This window comes from Procambarus clarkii, chromosome 63, assembly GCF_040958095.1.
Source record: "Procambarus clarkii isolate CNS0578487 chromosome 63, FALCON_Pclarkii_2.0, whole genome shotgun sequence".
Lineage (NCBI taxonomy): Eukaryota > Metazoa > Arthropoda > Malacostraca > Decapoda > Cambaridae > Procambarus > Procambarus clarkii.
The window spans coordinates 28,528,408-28,538,123 of record NC_091212.1 but is presented as its reverse complement, the minus strand read 5'-3'; the positions used below and the strand labels follow the sequence as shown (position 1 = coordinate 28,538,123).

At 46.4% G+C, this 9,716-nt stretch overlaps 1 protein-coding gene across 5 annotated transcripts in view; it reads left to right on the top strand.

Moving 5' to 3' along the window:
• The first annotated feature begins 1,513 nt into the window (after positions 1-1,513).
• CysRS-m (cysteine--tRNA ligase-like protein, mitochondrial) overlaps positions 1,514-9,716 on the top strand; it is a 156,107-nt gene continuing 147,904 nt past the window's right edge. For 2 of the 5 annotated variants that reach the window (XR_011223584.1, XM_045760549.2), the window contains exon 1: positions 1,514-1,809. The gene's annotated coding sequence lies outside the window, so the exon portion shown is untranslated. The remainder of the gene's footprint in view (positions 1,810-9,716) is intronic. The other 3 variants (XM_045760550.2, XM_045760548.2, XM_045760547.2) reach the window with 2 other exon arrangements.

Here is a 9,716-nt window from a genome sequence, read left to right as displayed (position 1 = left end):
GGCTGTCTTCACTCTCTACTCCTAGCTGCCTTCACTCTCTACTCCTGGCTGCTTTCTCTCTCTACTCCTGGCTGCCTTCACTCTACTCCTGGCTGTCTTCACTCTCTACTCCTGGCTGCCTTCACTCTACTCCTGGCTGTCTTCACTCTCTACTCCTGGCTGCCTTCACTCTACTCCTGGCTGCCTTCTCTCTCTTTCTACTCCTAGCTGCCTTCACTCTCTACTCCTGGCTGCCTTCTCTCTTTCTCTACTCCTGGCTGCCTTCTCTCTCTATTCCTGGCTGCCTTCTCTCTCTACTCCTGGCTGCCTTCACTCTCTACTCCTGGCTGCCTTCACTCTCTACTCCTGGCTGCCTTCACTCTCTCTACTCCTGGCTGCCTTCACTCTCTACTCCTAGCTGCCTTCACTCTCTCTACTCCTGGCTGTTCTCTCTCTACTCCTGGCTGCCTTCACTCTTTACTCCTGGCTGCCTTCACTCTTTACTCCTGGCTGCCTTCACTCTCTACTTCTGGCTCCCTTCACTCTCTCTACTCCTGGCTGCCTTCACTCTCTACTCCTGGCTGCCTTCACTCTCTACTCCTGGCTGCCTTCACTCTCTTCTCCTGGTTGCCTTATCTCTCTACTCCTGGCTGCCTTCTCTCTACTCCTGGCTGCCTTCTCTCTCTCTCTACTCCTGGCTGCCTTCTCTCTCTACTCCTGGCTGCCTTCACTCTCTACTCCTGGCTGCCTTCACTCTCTACTCCTGGCTGCCTTCACTCTCTCTACTCCTGGCTGCCTCCACTCTCTACTCCTAGCTGCCTTCACTCTCTCTACTCCTGACTGCCTTCTCTCTCTACTCCTGGCTGCCTTCACTCTTTACTCCTGGCTGCCTTCACTCTTTACTCCTGGCTGCCTTCACTCTCTACTTCTGGCTCCCTTCACTCTCTCTACTCCTGGCTGCCTTCACGCTCTACTCCTGGCTGCCTTCACTCTCTTCTCCTGGTTGCCTTATCTCTCTACTCCTGGCTGCCTTATCTCTCTACTCCTGGCTGCCTTCTCTCTCTCTCTCTACTCCTGGCTGCCTTCACTCTCTACTCCTGGCTGCCTTCACTCTCTACTCCTGGCTGCTTCCTCTTTCTACTCCTACCTGCCTTAATTCCCTCTTTACTTCTGACTGCTTTCTCTCTCTTTTCCTGGCTGCCTTATCTCTCTACTCCTGGCTGCCTTCTCTCTCTACTCCTGGCTGCCTTCTCTCTCTACTCCTAGCTGCCTTCTCTCTCTACTCCTGGCTGCCTTCTCTCTCTACTCCTGGCTGCCTTCACTCTCTACTGGCTGCCTTCACTCGCTACTCCTGGCTGCCTTTTAATATGCTATGTACTTTCATAAACCCAATGTACGTTTTGTATATAAATAAATAAATAAATAAATAAATAAATAAATAAATAAATAAATAAATAAATAAATATGAAAATAAATATAAACGTAAATTCCAAGTTGGGCACGTAGTTTATCGGGGGGGGGGGGGGGGTGATGTTGAGGAGCCCAACTCGGGCTGCTCTAACAACAACAACACGGACCAGCTGCATGGCTGAGATATTCTCTTCTCCTTCCTCTACCACCTACAATATATCAAGTTACCTGCCAATCTTGGCGTTAGTTGACGAGAAAAATTGAAGCCGGTGTATCAGTAGTGGGAGGAGAGTAGGTGTGGAGGTGAGCAAGAGTCTGAGAGGAGATAGTGTACCGGTCCCGGGCTGAAGCTACTCACCTACTTGTGCTGGCGAGGGGGAGGCTTTGGCTCTCTGATCCCGTCACTCAAGTTGTGTACAGGTACCTGAGTTTATTGGGCTTTTATAATGTTTATATTTGAGACTGATGTAGATTGTGGCAGTGGGGCTTTGGTGGTGTCAGTGGGGGCTCAGGGGGTGGTGTAAGTGGGGCTCGGGGTGGTGTCAGTGAGGCTTAGATGCTGTCAGTGGGGGCTCTGGGGGTAGTGTCAGTGGGGGCTCTGGGGGTAGTGTCAGTGGGGGCTCTGGGGGTAGTGTCAGTGGGGCTGAGGGGGTGGTGTCAGTGGGGCTCAGGGGGTGGTGTAAGTGGGGGCTTAGGTGGTGTAAGTGGGGCTTAGGGGGTGGTGTAAGTGGGGGCTTAGGTGGTGTAAGTGGGGCTTAGGGGGTGGTGTCAGTGGGGGCTCAGGGGATGGTGTTAGTGGGGGCTCAGGTGGTGGTGTCAGTGGGGGTTCAGGGGGTGGTGTCAGTGAGGCTCAGGGGGTGGTGTCAGTGGGGCTCAGGGAGTGGTGTCAGTGGGGGCTCAGGAGGTGGTGTCAGTGAGGCTCAGGGGGTGGTGTCAGTGAGGCTTAGATGGTGTCAGTGGGGCTCAGGGGGTGGTGTCAGTGGGGCTCAGGGGGTGGTGTCAGTGGGGGCTCAGGGGGTGGTGTCAGTGAGGCTCAGGGGGCGGTGTCAGTGAGGCTTAGATGGTGTCAGTGGGGCTCAGGGGGTGGTGTCAGTGAGGCTCAGGGGACGGTGTCAGTGAGGCTTAGATGGTGTCAGTGGGGCTCAGGTGGTGGTGTCAGTGGGGGCTCAGGGGGTGGTGTCAGTGAGGGCTCAGGTGGTGGTGTCAGTGGGGCTAATAAGGCCACCTCAGGTTGGTGGTGTCAGTGGGGCTCAGATGATGGTGTCAGTGGGGCTCAGGTGATGGTGTCATTGGGACTCAGGTGGTGATAATATGGTATCAGTGGATATGAGACATCGTACACAATACTGATCGCACCCAGATATCTCTGCCATTTTGGGCACAAAATTTGTACATTTTGTATATAAATAATTGGTAATATTAAGACTAACATAATGATATTAAGTTGAATTCGTTTACTTGAGGGCCACTGTCTCTCTAGTAGCCTCGATAATGACAGGAAGCCAGTGGCTTATCGAAGGTACCTCCATTTGTCCTGATGATTTTTTCCAGATGGATTTTGAATTGCAGCAATGTTTTGGTATTCACAGCTTCAGCGGGTAGGCAGTTCCATGGATTTATAACCCAATGGAAGCATCTCTTATTTTCTGCCCTGCATTGTGGTTTGTTGAGCTTGAAACCATTGCTCCCTGTTTGTGTTACATCTGACTTTTTAAAGAATGATATGGATCAATATCTTCCAAACTGCTCAGTATTTTAAAAGTTTTGATGATATCAACCCTCTCATGTGTGATTTGCAATGTTGTTAGCCCTGTGGTCCTCATCTGTTCATGGTATGAGAGTCACCTTAGTTCTAGGATGGTTTTTGTCTCCTGGTATAGAAATTTCATCCACAGCAGGTACAGTGGCCCCCTCCATTTATGAATTTAATCAGTTCTCAGAGACGGGTCTCTCTAAACGAATTTTCCCATAAGAAATAATGTAAATTGAATAATCCATTTCACACTCCCAAATATATTAACTTCAAAATACATTTCATACATAATATACATACATTTTGTATTATAGTATGTACAATTTATAGCTCACCTTTATTAATGACTCTTGTTGGTGTATGGAAGACGGTGAGGAGGGGGGGAGGCGGAGAGGAGTTATTGTTTGGAAGGGGAGTCCCCTTCCATTATAACATTTATTTATTTATACAAGAAGGTACATTGGGTTTATGAGAGTACATAGCATTGATGATTTTACATTCCTGTAAAGCCACTAGCATGCATAGTGTTTCGGGCAGGTTCTTAATCCAACAGATAATTTTAAGTAGGTAATTTCTAGCAAAATTGAAAAAAAATTTAACAGGTACATTGTAAGAAAATTTGACAAAGATTAGTAGGTACATTAAAATAAAATTTGAGGGGTTATCAACAGGTACAATGTAGCATAATTTCACATCAGACAGTGATGACTTCTCTGGGGTACTCTCTCTCCTATGTTTTGCCTGCATACCACTAGGACATGGTTGTGGCTCACTGCTTGTTTCTCTCACTAAGCACTTTTCCATAGAGACTTATTTTTTCCCTACGTTTTAACATTTATCTGTAGGGAGGCATCACAGTATCATTGAAAAGGTTAAGGCAACTGCCTACTGCAGTTTGATTTGGGTGAGTCGTTTCAACAAAACTTTGCATTGCTTCCCATACTGCACACTTCTTAATTACTGAGGAACCCATGGCATGGTGTATAATAATAACTTTTATGTTTAGTTTAGTTCATTTATTATACACCTCATACCCATCTTGTGGGCGGTAGTGGAAAGGGTTACAGAGGCACATAATGGGCTCAGGAACTGAACCCCACAATTCATTTAGCTAAGCAAGTTACAATCTTGATGAGCTAGTTACAAAATTCAGTATAAGTCGTCACATCATCAATGGGTTCGAGATCGATCACAAGTACAGTTTCTAAATTAACCCCTGCACTGCACACCTGTTTTTGGCAAAAACTTCATAGTGCAATTGTTAAGGACATATTTTTGTTGTTTTTATAAATGTTCAGGTAAAGTTAATGTCAAAATGTTTCCAAACTCAACCATTTTCATTTCAAAACACAAAGAGTGATGAAAACATTAAAAAACATTTAAATATAGCCTAATTAAAAAAAAAAGTACAACTCTCAGAACGAGATTTCTCGGTTGGCGCAGCACAGTGGTTAAGCAACTGACATATGTGGAGAGCTAGTGTCACAATTGATATGTTTGTCCTGCACCCCCCGCCCGCCATCCAGTGGGCAGCAGTGGATAGGTTACAGTCACTTAGTTACTACCTACAGTTAGCAAACTGGGGATATTTGGCTAAAATTTCTGGTAGCAGATAATCTTGAATGAAATATTTACACATCGTTGGAACATTCATTATAGAATTGTCTCTGAATGTTTAGAAAACTAAAAAGCTGGAAAACTATGAAATTCTTTACAAAGAATTAAAGCGCGATTGTCACTAAGCAAGCGGTCTGCTACACTGAAGCAGGGTCGCCCGTGTCACCAGGTCACCTGATACATATATGGGTCGCTTCGTCGACCCATATGTGTATCAACAAAGTTACAAGTCGATGCAAAGGTCGTAAGTCGAGTAGAATTATCCGATGAAATTGGGGTTGTAACTCAAAAAATTCGTAAGTCGAGGTTCCAATGTATGTCCTTTCAGAAGATGAGGTCCCTATGCTTGGATGCAATAGTTCAAATGAGGGTGAACCAGAGGTAACTGGTGAAAGGGTAACTACCCTTTCTGAGGGTGGGAGGGGGGGCCCTGTCAGCTCCCCGAGCTATCCAGGCTGATATATAACTATTAGCATTCTGGCATCAGTCAAAGTGCATGGAGTTCTTGCCTACCAGGGATCACGAGACAGGAACCTGACCCCCTCAGAGAGGCACGAAGATCAATGACCTATAGAAAACCCCCGTGTGGTTGGAAACATTCTATGTCTGCCAATGACTGGGTCTGTCATCCAGAAAGGTAGGCCTCCCAAAACAAACCCCTATTCTGGTGAAAAATTGCTATCGAAAGCTGAACAAGTGGACAGAACTCCCCAAATGAAAACTAGCAACCAGCATGACATCATCACGTTGCCACGCCGCTGGCTGCGCAACCCCCCCCCCTCCCCGGGAGGGGGAAGGGGGAGTTCCAGACCCCTCACACCGGCGATCCAACTGGTAGTTCTTGGCTGATGTGATACTGGCTGGTTGGGTGCCTCTGCCTCCAGTTTTGTTCTCAGTTACTGTGCCTTCTCAGTTAATATTCTACGGTACTTGGGCTGCATGCACCTAGGGTTACCTTCCCTAGGTGCCAAGTAAGTACTGCCCTTGGGGCTTGGGACAACCTTCCACAAGTCATCTTGGGGTCTACCTCTGCTGTGCTTTTTACTGATCGGTACTTGGCCGCCCTTGGAGTCAGCTTGGGTCTTGTTGCCCTTGTTTGCCTCTGGGTAGGAGGTAGTTTTTGTCAGTGGTAGGGGCGCAGGGTACTGCACAGCTAGTTATCACCTATTATAGTGTCCGGCTCTGTTCCGCCTAGGTACTTTGTTTTCTTGTGGGGTTTTTCTTTTGTTTTTGTTTTCCTGCCAGGTGGGGGGGAGGGGGGGTTGGCTTTGGTTGCCCCCTGCTTCCTTGGGTCCCTTTTTTCTATATTTGAGTTTTAGTGGTACTCCCTGCTTGGCCCCTGTGAATGGACATGTCCTGGGGGTTCAGCTTTAGAAGTTTGCTCGGTAGTTTTGGGCACCAGTTTGCAGTACCCTGCCTGGGCTTCCCCTAGTGTGTTACCAAGGCTAAGGGCCCTGGGAAACCCCGCGGGGGCTATATGGTCCGATGAATGTGACCCCTGAGTCCTCTGTCGCTTTGTGCGAGGTTGCTGGTTGCTCTCAGGGTGACAGTTACCCGTTGTGCCCCTGCGATGCTGCCTGTCGGGTTGATGTTTCTTTGACCTAGAGTCGTGTGATATTTGTTCTTTGTATGTAACTTTGCTCCAGTTCACCCTGGCTATTGTTGTGGGAAAATCCTAGCAGGTTTTATTCTTTTTCTTTTTATGAATATTAAATATTTACTTTACAGTATTTTATTTTTTTAATTGACTTTAACCCCTTAACTGCGTTGCCTCCAAATGTGACACCCCCGCAGTGCGCAGGAAATAAATTCTCTGGAAAAAATTCTTTTTTCTTTTTAAAGTGTCAAAAACCCTTCCCTCAGTATGGGTATGTAAAAAAAAAGTCGAAATTGTACTTACTTTGGCTGCTATGGGGTCCGGAAGTTGGGGCGTGACGTCATCATTCCCCGTGCGCCCGTGCCGTAAGCTCTCGGGGGCGGTGGGGCGCTCGGGGCGGGGTGCACGAGTTGCCGCGAATATATTTTCGTTCATTTTTTGCGCACCTTTCCAAATACATTTTCATTGTTTTTATGTGCCAATCCAATGTATAATACACACGTACACTATAATATCGCAGTACAACATCCGTACTGTCCGTAGACACTGTGTTACGTGCATGAAACTTGTGCGCACATATGCAGCACATATTTACTATGTATCATGCTAATTTGTGTATATATACAATCTATTTACACACTATACACTGTCACACACTATATACATTCACCATCAACACATTCAGAACACCGCGTAGCAGCTGTTTCATATGGGCCAATAGCAGCTGCCTCGTATGGGCCAATATCAGCTGCCTCGTATGGGCCAACAGCATCTGCCCCGTATGGGCCAACAGCAGCTGCCTCGTATGGGCCAATAGCAGCTGCCTCGTATGGGCCAATAGCAGCTGCCTCGTATGGGCCAATAGCAGCTGCCCCGTATGGGCCAATAGCAGCTGCCCCGTATGGGCCAATAGCAGCTGCCCCGTATGGGCCAATAGCAGCTGCCTCGTATGGGCCAATAGCAGCTGCCTCGTATTGGCCAATAGCAGTTGCCTCGTATGGGCCAATAGCAGCTGCCTCGTATGGGCCAATAGCAGCTGCCTCGTATGGGCCAATAGCAGCTGCCTCGTATGGGCCAAATAGCAGCTGCCGCGTATGGGCCAAATAGCAGCTGCCTTGTATGGGCCAATAGCAGCTGCCTTGTATGGGCCAATAGCAGCTGCCTCGTATGGGCCAATAGCAGCTGCCTCGTATGGGCCAATAGCAGCTGCCTCGTATGGGCCAATAGGAGCATTTGACCATGAACACATTCAGAACACCTCGAGTGAGAGCAGCCACACCCAGCCAGTCTCCCTCACTCCAACATCTTACTCGCCAACATTGTTCCTCCCACCATATTATTATAGTTCTTATTACACATGTTCTATATACCTATCTACATGTTTTATTTACCAGAACTATGCAAGTAAGCCGGTATTGTGTCCAAACAGTACAGTGGCCACCATACACTGCATGAAAAATCACACAGCAGACGACGCTACGATTACGTCACCTCCCTCACCGAAATAGCTCCTCTCAACATTCTCCTGTTGCTGTTCTTACACTATATACACACACTATATATACCCATGTACATATGTGTTGCCCATAGCGAACCAATAAGCTAGTATGGTGAGCAAAACAAGAGTGGCAGCCACACACACACAATGAGGCTACCTCAATTCTCGCCCTCCCTCATCAAAATTCCTCCTTCCACAATACTACGCACAACGCTAATTATAACCACAATCCTGCTATTATCACAATCCTGGTCACTAATTCCTGTAAATGAATAATTGACCACACGTTTATTTTGAAAAGGAACCTTAGAAATCATTTGAAGATTCCTAGATGAACGAAATAATGCTGTGGTGCTGTGGCTAGCGCTGTGAACATCGTGAACAGCATTGAATCACTGATATTTGAACATTGTACCCAGTCATTATCACACTCAGGCTCTAATATAACACTATCATAGCTAAATAATACAAGTTATATATATATTTTGGCATTATTAGGCGATGCTGTGGTCACATGCTGAACAGCAGTGCTGTGCGCTCATGCTGCGAGCGCCAGCCTTGGTTGCTCACACACTACTGAGGCTCCCACACCCGGGAATGTGGACCACGATTTTTTTTAAAGATGGCGTCTGTTTACAAGAGCCCTGAGGAAGCTGATGTGAACCCCATGTAGCCGCGGGAGTTTTGAATGGAACGTGAAAAATACAAATACCCGGAGGCGCGTTGCGCAAACCAGACGTGAGCCTGCAGGCGCGTTGCGCAGTTTAAGGGTTAATATTATATTATTTTTCTTCTGAGTTAGTTCTTAGTTAGTACTGAGTTAGTGGACTGTATATTCTGATTCAGCTGCTAGAACTTATCACACACAGTTGGGGGGACAATTTGTGGCTTAACCCACTTTGAAGTGGATCCTTCATAAACCACAAATTGTTTACCTAGTCTTTAATATGTAAATTATAAATCATGCCACATATGGTGGTCTAATCTACAGAAATTATACTTATAGTTAATCTATCTACAGTATAAAATAAATAAGCCTTAGCTCAGTGGTTGTAATGGCCCAATTAGGCTGACTATGTTGTTACTTCAGATAAGGGTGTGGCCCTGTGCCTCAGAGTGCCACGTAATGGCAGCTATCCGGATGCCTGCAAGGTTGGTGTACAACAGAGTAAAATCACTATTATATTGGGGGCCAGCTTCCTGCTTCAGTAACTTCCCTTGTAATTGCCTGTTTGGGATGTTTAACATTAGTATTGTACATTAACATATAGGGTACAGGTATGACATGAATAAGAGGAGATGTATAGTGCTGAGTACATACTTGATTTGAGCTCTAAGCTCTCTCATAATCGGCTACTTAATCTATGCTACTTGATGTACCAATCGTATAAATTATAAAGCAGTCGGATACTCAAGTGCTCCTAATCTGGTAGAGGTGTTGCTGTTGTAGTTCCCTTAGGACAAAGAATGATGTCTGTCATGCGAGACTCGTGTCACAACTCTCAGGAGCACTCGTTTCATGTTGTTATGATTCTGTGGGGCCGCTGCCTCCCTCCTTGTTCCAATGTTTTGGTTCTACTTCTGATTTTATTTAACAGTAGCAAGGGAGTCAAGCTGTACTTCTTGTTGTTGGAAATTATATTCAGTCCTAGTGAACACTTTTTTATTAAGTTTAAACACTAGACTGTCGTTTAAAAGAAATTAGAGTTGATATAAATACGTGGCATCGATGACGTCACAGAATCACCCATTCTCTTTTCCTATCATGGGAAACTTAGTTATTATGTGTGTCGGATTTCCGACATAATTCCGGGGGGGGGGGGGGGGGGAAACGGGTCGGAGTAAGGACTGCGAACACTTTA